The sequence below is a fragment of the Ovis aries genome, chromosome 12, assembly GCF_016772045.2.
Source record: "Ovis aries strain OAR_USU_Benz2616 breed Rambouillet chromosome 12, ARS-UI_Ramb_v3.0, whole genome shotgun sequence".
Lineage (NCBI taxonomy): Eukaryota > Metazoa > Chordata > Mammalia > Artiodactyla > Bovidae > Ovis > Ovis aries.
In genome coordinates this window covers 72,571,690-72,583,566 of record NC_056065.1, presented here as the reverse complement: position 1 = coordinate 72,583,566, position 11,877 = coordinate 72,571,690, and positions in this window count along the sequence as shown.

Below are 11,877 nucleotides of genomic sequence, written 5' to 3'. Positions count from 1 at the left end.
TCAGCTGCTAAGATATACACATGGTTACACTGTTGTTAGAACTTCTGGGGAATCTCTCCTTCCATATACATGACCCTCTAGCTCTGCAGATGGTGATTGCAGCCATGAAATTAAAAGATGCTTACTCCTTGGAAGGAAAGTTATGACCAACCTAGACAGCATATTAAAAAGCAGAGACATTACTTTGCCAACAAAGGTCCATCTAGTCAAGGCTATGGTTTTCCCAGTGGTCATGTATGGATGTGAGAATTGGACTATAAAGAAAGCTGAGCACCGAAGAATTGATGCTTTTGAACTGTGGTGTTGGAGAAGACTCTTGAGAGTCCCTTGGACTGCAAGGAGATCCAACCAGTCCATCCTAAAGCAGATCAGTCCTGGGTGTTCATTGGAAGGACTGATGTTGAAGCTGAAATTCTAATACTTTGGCCACCTGATGTGGAGAGCTGACTCATTTGAAAAGACCCTGATGTGGGAAAGATTGAGGGCAGGAGGAAAAGGGGACAACAGAGGATGAGATGGTTGGATGGCATCACCAACTCAATGGACATGGGTTTGGGTAGACTCCGGGAGTTGGTGATGGACAGGGAGACCTGGCGTGCTTGGTTCATGGGGTCGCAAAGAGTTGGACACAACTGAGCAACTGAACTGAACTGAACTAGCTCTTCAGAAGTACATTACTTTTCAATTCAGTGTGTCAGATGTATACTGAACGCTTGATTGTGTGTTACGGGTTGAACTGGGTCCCCTTCGCCACCAACATTCATAGGTTGAAGTCTTAACACCCAGTATCTCAGAATGCAGCCTTGTTTGAAAATAAAGTCACTGCTAATGACTAATAAGGTCATTAGTTACCATGAGGTCATTAGAGTGGGCCCTAATCCGTATAACTGGTGTCCTTATTAAGAATGGAAATTTGAACATAGAGACACACACAGGGAGAAGATGAAGGCTTGTGGAGATGAAGGCTGAGATCTTGGTGATGCTTCTACAAGCCAAGGAATGCCAACTATTGCCAGCCAACCATCAGAAGCTAAGGGCCTGGCATGGAACAGATTCTTCCTCACAGGCCTCAGAAGGAATCAATCCTGCCAACACCTTGCTTTAGACATCTAGCCGCCAGAACTGTAAGAAAATAAATTTCTGTTGCTTAAGTCACCCAACTGGTGGCAATTCATTATGGCAGCCCTTGTGAACCAACACAGTATGTAATATGCTTTCTCTGTGAAGTGAAGGTCTAATTCCCAGATGATCTTTTTGTTGCAAATCTTTTCCAGGGAGTTAATATAGGTATGGTGTATCGTCTCAACATAAATGCATCACCAATTGAGTTAAATTCCTTTGTAGAGTTACCTTTGTATAGTTGTGCACGAAGAGTTGGAAGCGGTGGGGTGGGGGCGGGGAGCTTGGGAGATAGCAGAGAGAGAAAATGTAATTACAGATTTCTTTAGACTGAATGAATACATTTATTTTTACACCAGGGAAGGAAGGGATCAGATTCATTAAGACTTTCCGATTGCATTCTTTATTTGATTGTCTACCTAATCCAAGTCCTTTCAGTTTACATTGCGTTTGTAAGTTTTCTTCAAAGATGACTGCACATAGTTCTGTGTAGAATGCTTAATATCTATACACTGCAAGGCAAGAGTAAGCCTGCCTTTCCATTTAAAATACTCTCTGATACCAAAATACTGAGCATCTAACTAGATAACACTGTCCTGAGACATATGTGTTACACAGAAGTTCAAGTGGTTTAGGGATCTGTGGAAACAGATGAAGCTGTTGCCTAACACAGAAGAATTTTCTAATTAATGACATGGACATGTTTCAGAGTCAACCACAGATGTCTTTAGAACACATGGTCTACCTTAGTGCACACATCCGGAGTATCTCTGGAATAAAGGTCTGAAAACACTCATTCCTCTTAGTATGGAAAACTTCACTGCTGGCACTTCAGTCTATACATTCAAAGTGGAGTTGAGAATTGTGACACAGCTATGCTGATAATTCAAGTCAAAATCACATTTTCTTTGATTGTCTGGGTGTTACAGGCAAACATAGGAAACTATTAACATGAATTATTATCCAGAGAATTGATTCAGTTTTTCATTTCACTTTATTCATGTAAGCATGGTCTAAATCATTGAGTGAGAAATATTCCTAGCAATGAACTGCATTTCAAACCTTGGTAAAGTCATTTTTTTAATCAAATGGTCAAACATAACAATAATAACAGTGATTCCTTACACATACATGGTTTTGCAATTTACAAGCATCTCCCTATGTGTTACCAAATTTGATCTGCTCAATTTTTCCCCCAAGGTGGGAACTGGTCAGAAAAATGAGGAAACTAGGGGTCAAAGGATTGGATAGAAACTGGTGGCTAAGGTAAAGAATCTGCCTGCAATGCAGGAGACCCAGGTTGGATCCCTGGGTCAGGAAGATCCCTTGGAGAAGGTCATGGCTACCCACTCCAGTATTCTTGCCTGGAGAGCCCCATGGACAGAGGAGCCTGGCAGACTACAGTGTATGGGGTCACAAAGAGTCAGATACAACTGAGCAACTGACACTTTCACTTGTCACACAATTTAGGACTTATGAGTGTTTATTCCACTACATCAAGTGTTCTAAAACTTTTTTGTACCACAAGCCTCTTAAGAAATTTGCAGAAGTCTTTAGACCCCCTTCTCAGAAAAATGTTTTTGATTGTATATTAGAAGCACCATATGATTAAAAAGGAAATCAATTAGATTAAAATACAATTACCAAAATATTTTCAAATGTTTGATTCAGTGATATATGTGCTTCTTTATTAATGTATTAAATATCAATATACAGTAGCCAACCACATAATTACCAAAATTTCAAAGATATTGAAATTGATATATCTCCAACAACTGCCCTGTGATATGCAAGTACCTGTGACTCCTACTGGTGACCACATAACTGGCACGGCTACATATGAGACCTTGGGAGTCCCCAATAAATAGTAAACCAAACTGGATGTGATATTAGAGTTTTGAATGGAAATAATTATTTGATCAGTTTCTGGAGCGGTTCAGGAACTCTAGCTGGGTTGCAAAGAATGTAGTAGCTCGCAGTAGCTTCATGTTAGACCAAGGTGCAGGGTACCATCCCTGGAAATTCTGGAACCCAAGCTGAGTTATACTCATCCTAGAGCCAGAAAGTCTCCTTCAGTGTATGTGGTGGTGGCATTTTTTCTTTCAACAAGGATTATTTACTGGGAATCAGGAACTAAGTGGACCCTTCCTCAGTATCTCGATCCTATCTTCAGTTATTCAAAAACCAGTTAAAAATCCAGAGATTAACAGGAAACATTTATCTTGATAATTGGGTTAGACTTTCAAGAGAGGGACGTATATTCTACTCAAACCATTGCTTCTTCCAATAATCTTGATCAATTCACCTGAGAGAGGGACATATATTCTACCCATACCATTATTTCTCCCAATAATCTTGATCAATTCACCTGTGTGCCTGTGTGTGAAAATATTTTTATAGATTTTTTTCTTAGAAGTCATAGATTTACCAAAGGGCGTTGAGAAGATAGTACGAAGGGCTCCCACATATCCCGTTCTTAGCTTCCCCTATCGTTGGCATCGTATACGTGTTTGGTGGTTTTTGTTGTTCAGTTGCTAAGTTGCACCTGACTCTTTGCAACCCCATGGACTGCAGCGTCCTCTGTTTCCCACTGTCTCCTGGACTCTGCTCAAATGCATGTCCATTAAGTCAGTGAAGCTATGTAACCGTCTCATCTTCTGCTCCCCCCACTTTTTGCCTTCAATCTTTCCCAGCATCAGGGTCCTTTCCAATAAGTCGGCTCTTCACATCAGGTGCCCAGAGTATTGGAGCTTCAGCATCCAGGCAAGACACTACAACTACAGAATGTCTGGCTCTAGGTGAGTGTCCACACCATCCTGGTTATCAAGACCTTTTTTGTATAGTTCTGTGTATTCTTGCCACCTCTTCTTAATCTCCTTCTGATAGGTTCTTACCATTTCTGTCCTTGATTGTGCTCATTCTTGTATGAAATGTTCCCTTGATATTTCCAGTTTTCTTGAGGAGATCTCTAGTCTTTCCCATTCTATTATTTTCCTGTATTTCTTTGCATTGTTTATTTAAGAAGGCCTTCTAATCTCTCTTTGCTATTCTCTGGATCTCTGAATTCATTTGGGTGTATCTTTCCCTTTCTCCCTTACCTTTCACTTTTCTTCTTTCCTCAGCTATTTGTAAAGCCTCCTCAGACAACCACTATGCCTTTTTGCATATCTCTTTTGGAGGGACGGGTTTGGTCATTACCTCCTGTACAATGTTATAAATCTCTGTCCATAATTCCTCAGGCACTCTGTACCAGATCTAATCCCTTAAATCTATTTGTCACTTCCACTGTATAATCAAAAGGGATTTGATTTAGGTTATACCTGAATGTCCTAGTGGTTTTCCCTATTTTGTTCAATTTAAGACTGAATTTTGCAAGAAGGAGCTCATGATCTGAGCTACAGTCAGCTCCAGGTCTTATTTTTACTGACTGTATAGAGCTTCTCCATCTTTGGCTACAAAAAACATAATCTGATTTTGTTATTGACCATCTGGTGATGTTCATAGGTAGGCTTGTCTCTTGCGTTGTTGGAAAAGGCTGCTTGCTCTGACCAATGCGCTCTCTTGACAAAACTCTGTTAGCCTTTGCTCTGCTTCATTTTGATCTCCAAGGCCACATCTGCCTGTTATTCAGGGTATCTCTTGACTTCCTACTTTTGCATTCTGATCCCCTATGATGAAAAGGAAATCTTTTTTTTATTATTATTATTTTAGTTCTAGAAGGTGTTGTAGGTCTTCATAGAACTAGTCAACTTCAGCTTTTTCCACTTCAGTGGTTGGGTCATAGACTTGGATTACTATGATGTTGAATGGCTTTCCTTGGAAACAAACGGAGATCATTCATTACCATTATTATCATCATTAGTTTGGTACATTTTACAATGAATGGACACATATTGATACATTAAAATTAATGGAAGTCCATCATTTAATCAGATTTCCTTAGTTTCCACTTAATGTCTTTTGGGGTTCCAGGATACCACACTACATTTAGTCATTCTGTCTCTTGAGAAATCTGTATGCAGGTCAGGAAGCACCAGTTAGAACTGGAAGTGGGACAACAGACTGGTTCCAAATAGGAAAAGGAGTACGTCAAGGCTGTATATTGTCACTCTGCTTATTTAACTTCTATGCAGAGTACATCATGAGAAACGCTGGACTGGAAGAAACACAAGCTGGAATCAAGATTGCCAGGAGAAATATCAATAACCTCAGATATGCAGATGACACCACCCTTATGACAGAAAGTGAAGAGGAACTAAAAAGCGTCTTGATGAAAGTGAAAGAGGAGAGTGGAAAAGTTGGCTTAAAGCTCAACATTCAGAAAACGAAGATCATGGCATCCGGTCCCATCACTTCATGGAAAATAGATGGGGAAACAGTGGAAACAGTGTCAGACTTTATTTTTTGGGCTCCAGAATCACTGTAGATGGTGACTGCAGCCATGAAATTAAAAGACGCTTACTCCTTGGAAGAAAAGTTATGACCAACCTAGATAGCATATTCAAAAGCAGAGACATTACTTTGCCAACTAAGGTCCATCTAGTCAAGGCTATGGTTTTTCCTGTGGTCATGTATGGATGTGAGAGTTGAACTGTGAAGAAGGCTGAGCGCCGAAGAATTGATGCTTTTGAACTGTGGTGTTGGAGAAGACTCTTGAGAGTCCCTTGGACTGCAAGGAGATCCAATCAGTCCATTCTGAAGGAGATCAACCCTGGGATTTCTTTGGAGGGAATGATGCTAAAGCTTAAGCTCCAATACTTTGGCCATCTCATGCAAAGAGTTGACTCATTGGAAAAAACTCTGATGTTGGGAGGGATTGGGGGCAGGAGGAGAAGAGGACGACCGAGGATGAGATGGCTGGATGGCATCACGGACTCGATGGACATGAGTCTGAGTGAACTCCGGGAGATGATGATGAACAGGGAGGCCTGGCATGCTGCGATTCATGGGGTCACAAAGAGTCGGACACGACTGAGTGACTGAACTGAACTGAGCTGAACTGACTGGGATAGTTTCTCAGACTGTCCTTGTGTTTGATGACCTTGACGGTTAAAAGGGATTCTGGTGAGGCATTTTTAGTCCCTCTGTTGGGGTTTGTCTGATTTTTTTTCATGATTAGATTTTAGTTATGAGTTTGGGGGAGGAAGAGTGCAGAGATGAGGTCCTGTCTTCATCACATCATATAAAGAGTGTATACTAGCAGCATGATTTATCACTGTTGACGTTGACCTTGATCACCCGGCTGAAGTAGTGGTTATCAGGTTACACTATGATCACGTTACCTTTTTCCCCTCCTGACAATTCAATTTTTACATTTCTGTAATTAATTAGTAAAGAAAAAATGACTCCAGTACAGCATGTTAATCTAGTCCTTTATAGAAGCATAGACGTAGATGAGATTTGGGGAGATTAGTTAGTTCAGTCTTTGGGCCCAAGCCATCCTGCACAGATGGGTTTCTGGCTGGCCTACTTTTAAAGATAAAAAAGGAAGGGAACTCCACAGCGAAAGAATTCTGAACTCTTGACAGTTGACATTCTACAGCTCAATCAACAAATAAGTAGAATGTCCTCACTATGTGCAAGCTACCTAGATAGGTGTGTAACTCCAAGGCCTTTATACTATCCTAGATGTTTTCCAGAAAAAGTTGGTGTGTATGTAAATAAATATATGAGTAGAGAGAGAAATGACTGAATAAAATACAATGCAGTATATAACACAGTGGGAGTCAGGACGAAAAAATTGTACTGAGCAGTTTTAGACTCATAAAATCTAAATTTATGTCCTGGGCCCACCAGATTGAGGTATACAATTGGAGACAAGTCATTTAGCCTTTTTAAACCTCAGTTTCCTTAACTGTAAGATGCAGATAATCATACCTGCTGTTAAAAATCTGTACAAGCCAGATAACATACAGAAAGCATCAGGTATGAAGGAGGCCCTCAGGGCACCATGGCTGTTGTTGCTGCACAAGGAATAAGCTGGTGACTCCCACGTTAGAGTCATTCTAAATTAAGTGGAATCTGTTTTAGGGGCATTTTCCTCTACTGAAACTTAGGAGATGCACAGTGTACATTCTTCTTAGTTCTCATCCTGATTTCCACCTTTCTCTGCTCCTTTCTTTCTCCCCTCCCCCTCTTTTCTCCCCCCTCCCTTTTTTGCTGTATTCTGTTATCTCCTTGCTGTTCCCTTTGAGTCGCTGATGTTATCACCGACTCGATGGACATGAGTTTGAGCAAGCTGTGGGATCTGGTGATGGGCAGGGAAGCCAGGCGTGCTGCAGTCCATGGGGTCACAAAGAGTCAGTCACGACTGAGCGACTGAACTGAACTGCTGCTCCTTTAGACTGCTGGAGCATTCACATCATCTCCCACCGCCAAGCCCCCATCACAGGGGTATCTCTGAAGCAGCAGTTTCTTAGTGCCTGGTAGAGAGAGGCAGAGAGCTGGAGGCGGGGGGCAGAGGGAGAGGGAAACATTTCTGTGCCTTGGATTCCTGCGTGTGTTTGTTTTGTTTTAAGTGGTTGCTTTGCTGATCCTGTTACTGTAAAGGGTAATGATATTTGGGAATAAAAGTCTATGAATAAGTAATGATAATAGAAGTAAGAACCAGAACTGTGGGATACAAAGCGTGTGTTAAAAATAGTCTGTCATTTTCAACTCTGCCTACTAAGCCTTTTCCTAGATGGAAAGACACAGAGCTTTTGGGAGAACAGGCAGCTTGGGAGCCGGACCACAACCAAAGGCAACCGCCACTCCACAGCAAACCAACTTCTCTATTGTGGTCAAACTCTATCTCCACCAACACCACCGGGGTTCTCTGTTGCAGGCAAGGCAAGTTTTTTTTTTTTTTTTTCAAAGCTAAGTAACCAGAACAACAAACGTAAAATGTGTTGATTTAAGAATAGCATTGAAACATGTACATTACCATATGTGAAACAGATCGCCAGTCCAGGTTCGATGCATGAGACAGGGCGCTCAGGGCCGGTGCACTGGGATGACCCTGAGGGATGGAATGGGGAGGGAAGTGGGAGGGGGGTTCAGGATGGGGGACACATGTACACCCATGGCTGATTCATGTCAATGTATGGCAAAAACATTACAATATTGTAAAGTAATTAGCCTCCAATTAAAATAAATAAATATATTTTTAAAAGAAGAATGGAAACTGCAACATGAGAACATTATAAGGTCCACTTTGAGAACCTGATGTTTCTTGGGCACAGTTATTCTTCTTGCGGAGCATCCCTAACAGGAAGGCCACCCAGGGATCCAATTAAAGCGCAGACATGAGCCAGGCTGAACCATAAGAAAATATGAGGAGAAGAGACTGTGGCTCAGAGTGAGAATTCAAACCCTAGCATCTGAGACATCATGCATTCCATTATCCAGAGTCCTGAAACTCAGCACAAAGGGCAGCCAAGTCCCAGTTCCAGTGAACTAAGAAGAAACAGCCAACTGTACGAGAAGCAAGGACTCTGTGCTCAGAACACCCAGCCTATGGTCCACAAAGGCCAGATCCTCAGGCAGCAAGCCGAGACACCACAACTGATGTGAGCGATTGCTCTGGTGCCAATGGTGACCTCAGATTTATTGCTTTAGAGGCTAAGGTCACAGGCTAAGGCATTCTCCAGATTGAGCACAGACATGCCACCCCCTCCTGCCTTCCCCCCATCAAACACCGGGAGTCTGTTAGGGCAGAACTGCACAAATGGGAAACACCCATCAAATGCGGCAGGAATATTAACTTCACTGGGAAGCCTTTATATGCCATTACTTTAGAAAGGATTCCTTGTTAGTCCTACCATTAAACAATTAAATTGTCAGAGATGAATTCTGTGCATGTGTGTGCAGAGCGGGCGTGTGTGTGCGGGATGTGTAAATTCCCACTCAGGTGATGTCTGCGGCAGGTCGGTCTCTCTCTCTCTCTCCACCTCAATTGTATGCTTTCCCCTTCACATTGTTGAAAATAAATACATCTTCCTGGTGGCATAAGCAGTTTTTGTTGTGAACTTTGATATGCCTACGCATTTTATACCACTCAGAAACTGGGAGTACAAAATGAAATGCTCAAAGAGGAATCTGTCTTCAACTAGCCCCCTGCTGAAACGTGATTCCTTATTCCCCTTTCCTGACACTAGTTACTGACACAATCAGTCTACTTCACTGGCATTGTGTACACAGATGTTGTATGAAATGATCTAAATCAAGCTGGTGCCTACAGATGGGCAGAGGGATGACCATGTGCCATAATTCCCTTACACTTTCATCCTAATTAAGGCTTTATGCCCTCACAATACCGATTTCCTTCTCCTTGTCTGTTTTAAAATGTTTGATCTGTGGAAATCAAATAGGCTTGTGAAAAGCACACACATTCTGCTTAAATCCATTGTTGATTTGTTCAGTAAAGAGAGAGCGTATCACTTACAACAAATTGGGTAATATTTAATAAATAAAATTATATCCTTGCCTTTGTCAGCTACCAAAATGCTTCTTTGAGGCTTTAATATTTTAAAAACAGCAAAAAAAAAAAAAAAATAGAATACACCAAGATGAAAAGACCCCTGGAAATTACACATATATAAGGCAAAAAAGCGGGCCAAGAAAATAAAGCAATTTCTATAAATCCTCAAGCTCCTGAAATAACCATGTTGGATAATTCTCTATATGCCAATGGACTTATTAGTCACTTACTAAATGCTTCTTGGTAGGATGGCATCAGTTCAGTTCAGTCAGTCACTCAGTCGTGTCCGACTCTTTGCGACCCCATGAACTGCAGTATGCCAGGCCTCCCTATCCATCACCAACTTCTGGAGTTCACTCAGACTCATGTCCATCAAGTCCGTGATGCCATCCAGCCATCTCATCCTCTGTTGTCCCCTTCTCCTCCTGCCCCCAATCCCTCCCAGCATCAATCTTTTCCAGTGAGTCAACTCTTCCCATGAGGTGGCCAAAGTACTGGAGTTTCAGCTTCAGCATCATTCCTTCCAAAGAAATCCCAGGGCTGATCTCCTTTAGGATGGACTGATTGGATCTCCTTGCAGTCCAAGGGACTCTCAAGAGTCTTCTCCAACACCACAGTTCAAAAGCATCAATTCTTCGGCGCTCAGCTTTCTTCACAGTCCAACTCTCACGTCCATACATGACCACAGGAAAAACCATAGCCTTGACTAGATGGACTTTTGTTGGCAAAGTAATGTCTCTGCTTTTGAATATGCTATCTAGGTTGGTCATAACTTTTCTTCCAAGGAGTAAGCGTCTTTTAATTTCACGGCTGCAGTCACCATCTACAGTGATTTTGGAGCCCCAAAAAATAAAGTCTGACACTGTTTCCCCATCTATTTCCCATGAAGTGATGGGACCAGATGCCATGATCTTCATTTTCTGAATGTTGAGCTTTAAGCCAACTTTTTCACTCTCCTCTTTCATTTTCATTAAGAGGCTTTTTAGCTCCTCTTCACTTTCTGCCATAAGGGTGGTGTCATCTGCATATCTGAGGTTATTGATATTTCTCCCGGCAATCTTGATTCCAGCTTGTGCTTCTTCCAGTCCAGCATTTCTCATGATGTACTCTGCATAGAAGTTAAATAAGCAGGGTGACAATATACAGCCTTGACGTACTCCTTTTCCTATTTGGAACCAGTCTGTTGTTCCATGTCCAGTTCTAACTGTTGCTTCCTGACCTGCATATAGGTTTCTCAAGAGGCAGGTCAGGTGGTCTGTATTCCCATCTCTTTCAGAATTTTCCACAGTTTATTGTGATCCACACAAAGGCTTTGGCATAGTCAATAAAGCAGAAATAGATGTTTTCTGGAACTCTCTTGCTTTTTCCATGATCCAGCAGATGTTGGCAATTAGATCTCTGGTTCCTCTGCCTTTTCTAAAACATCTGGAAGTTCACGGTTCATGTATTGCTGAAGCCTGGCTTGGAGAATTTTGAGCATTACTTTACTAGCATGTGAGATGAGTGCGATTGTGCGGTAGTTTGAGCATTCATTGGCATTGCCTTTCTTTGGGATTGGAATGAAAACTGACCTTTTCCAGTCTTGCAGCCACTGCTGAGCTTTCCAAATTTGCTGGCATATTGAGTGCAGCACTTTCACAGCGTCATCTTTCAGGATTTGAAATAGCTCAACTGGAATTCCATCACCTCCACTAGCTTTGTTCATGTATGATGGCATAGCCAATATCAAAACATAACCTGTTGTTCTAATATTCAGCATCATAAAATGTTTAGATTATCTGTTTTATAACAATGTGAAAGTCAAAGTGTTAGTTGTTCAGTCATGATGGACTCTTGGCAACCCCATGGAGCCTGCCAGGCTCCTCTGTCCATGTGATTCTCCAGGCATGAATATTGGAGTGGGTAGCCATTCTCTTTTCCAGGGGATCTTCTCAACCCAGGGATTGAACCTGGGTCTCCAGCATTGGAAGTCAATTTTTTACTGTCTGAGCCATGAGGGAAACCCTTATAACAATGTACTTATCTGGAAATAAGTAAAGGGATTTTGAAACCAAAATATAAATAGCTATACTTTCTCCACAGACTGCTCCTCTTTGGGGTCTCATTCCCCTTGGCTTATGTGGTTTTTTTTTTTTAACGGATGACAAAATTATGAATTTTAGATCCTATTCTTGTTTATATGGTGAGATTTCTATTTAGGCTTTAGATGAACTGGAGTCCACTCTGCTGGCCAGCTCTGGATCCCCTCACATGACCCTGCCACCCTCTCCCTGACCTCACCAAAATCTGTCTTCAAG